This window comes from Pteropus alecto, unplaced genomic scaffold (genome assembly GCF_000325575.1).
Source record: "Pteropus alecto unplaced genomic scaffold, ASM32557v1 scaffold7, whole genome shotgun sequence".
NCBI lineage: Eukaryota > Metazoa > Chordata > Mammalia > Chiroptera > Pteropodidae > Pteropus > Pteropus alecto.
The window spans coordinates 11876674-11879217 of record NW_006494614.1 but is presented as its reverse complement, the minus strand read 5'-3'; the positions used below and the strand labels follow the sequence as shown (position 1 = coordinate 11879217).

The 2544-nt window shown below is 42.6% G+C and overlaps 1 pseudogene; it reads left to right on the top strand.

Annotated features, from left to right (window-relative positions):
• The first annotated feature begins 1055 nt into the window (after positions 1-1055).
• LOC102881360 lies at positions 1056-2027 on the top strand (annotated as a pseudogene).
• The last annotated feature ends 517 nt before the right edge of the window (positions 2028-2544 follow it).

The window sequence follows — 2544 nt, the reverse complement described above, 5'->3', positions numbered from 1 at the left end:
TTCCATGACCTAGCCTTAGAATTTCCAGAATGTTAATTCTATCACATTCAATTGGCCAAGCTATTCACTAAAGCCAACCCAGATTCAGGGAGAGGGAAATTGGAATTAGTTCTTCAATAGAAGGAGTAGCAAAGAATTGGTTGTCATCTTTAATCTATCTCACTCTTCCTGCAGATTCAGTCTAAAACCTGATTTCAAGATAAGTGGCATGGCAAACAATTTAGAAGTGATTACCCTGCATCCCTGAATTCATTTTATTAGTGTGTGTGTTTTATTATTTATTATCTCTATCACTTGGTTCATAAAATAAGTACGTTCCCTGAATTTTGTTGTTACTTAAGTAATGATTCCAAGATCAATTGATTGTAGAGGGAGTCTACTTCAGCCATGACAATGATGACAATGAACAACAGCAATAACTGTAATTGCCATTACTGTTCCCACCTCCACCACCAACCATTTATAAAAGGCCTGCGTGTGGTGTGCCAGACACTGTACTATGAGCATTACATAAATTGGCTCTAAATCTCAGATAATTACACAAGAAAGGATTTATCATCTTTGTTTTGTAAGTGAACACAGTGAGGATCTGGGAAGCTAAGTGAATTGCTATGGAGTATAGGCAGAGAGAGGTGTCTGGAAACAGACAGTCAAATTCCATCTCTGCCATTAACCACCAGTCTGAGCAAGTTCCTTAATTTATTTGTGCTGCAGTTTCTTCTTCTGTAAAAAGGAGAGACTAATAGCACTCATCTCGTAAGACTGTAATGGTTAAATATAGGCATTAAGGACAGTACCTGACATTTGATGTTACTATTATTATTATTACCCAATGTCACACAGCTGGTAAACATGTTTACTGAATTCTGAGTACTGCAACATGGAATGGGAAGTGAATGGTTCCAAAAGACCCAAGAAACCTTATTGACTTGAGGACTGGTTTAGAGTCACAGTAAGTCTGCACCTTGTTGAAATTGCAGAGGTAATTATCTATTTTGTAAGGGAGTACAAAAACAGACAAAATAGTCCTAACCACCAGAAGTTTGGTCCGTATGATGGCGGTGCGAAGCCGAGTCAAGATGTTCACGGGTGCCTGGGAGCTAAGAGTGACCAGGCTTCTGGGCACGGTGCAGAGAGTTGCTTTGGCAGCTGTGCACTGCCGTTGTGGCCGCGGGGACTGTTCTATGCTGTGAGGAGCGGCTGCGAGGCCCGGGTCTTCCTGACCTGGAATGAGCGTAGAGCACAGGTGGACCGATTTCCTGCTGCCAGATTTAAGAAGTTAGCCACAGAAGAGGAAGCCTGGGCCTTTGTCAGAAACTTTGGGAGCCCTGATGGTTCAGAAGGGCAGAAAGATAAACAGGTATAAGAATCACAAGTGAAAGTCAACAAGCAACTCTGTGAGCCCCTGGCTGAAGGAGATGAGAACTCAGAGCCATGTGCAAAGCATGTAAAATGGAACACTGAGGCAACACCTTTGGTTGGCAAGAACACGGCCTCTTATATGAGAGACTACGCCGTTGTCTACACTGGCGACTGCTGCTCCAGTAACACACAGAGGAAGGCACAAGCAGGAATCGGTGTTTACTGGGGGCCTGGCCACCCTTTAAACATAGGCATTAGACTTCCTGGGCAACAAACGAACCAAAGAACAGAAATTCATGTGGCCTGCAAAGCCATCCCACAAGCAAGGGCGCAAAACATCAGTAAGTTGGCTCTACATACGGACAGTATGTTTTACGATCAATGGTATTGCTGATTGAGTTCGAGGTTGGAAGTAAAACAGATGGAGAATAAGCAGTGGGAAAAAGATGATCAACAAATAGAACTTCTTAGAGCTACAGAAACTTGCTCAGGGCATGGACATTCAGAGGATGTGTGTTCCTGATCATTTGGGATTTGTAGGCAATGAAGCAACTGACAGATTAGCAAAAGGAGCAAAGCAATCCCAAGACGTAATGAAGTCATTGTCATTCTGGGGAAAAATGGAGCCAGTGGCCACTTTGTTATCTTACTGGTATGAAAAATGAACCTACAGGAGGTCCATTGCAGTAGATGGGAAGACAGACTTTTAAACAAAATCAGAAAAGCAAAATGGCATTTGTGACACCATATAATAAAAAGTGGTTAAACGTGTAATAAGCTCAATGTCCTTTGAGATTTAATTATTTGAAATTTCAGCATTACACTTTATTGGCTTGATACTGTTCTCATTAGTTTTATTTCATTCTGGACAAAGATGTTAGGACTTTGATTTAATGAGGAAGAATAAAACACTGTTTTGGTCAAGAAGTCTAGAAGCATTCTGAAAGAGCTCAGTTACCTTCCAATTGGCAAGATGGAGTCTCAGGATCTCCAGGCTGGCTAGTGCCTGCGTGTGCATCAAAGGAAGGCACTGCTCTCTTGCTGGAGGCAGCCCTGGGCAGGGCTGGTAGAGAAAGTGGGCAGGGTCTTTCCTGGCTGGGCACCCTTGTACTGGGCAAACCTGCACACATATGTAGCCCTGGTTACTGGATTGTTATGTAGGAACAGTTACAATGTTTAAAG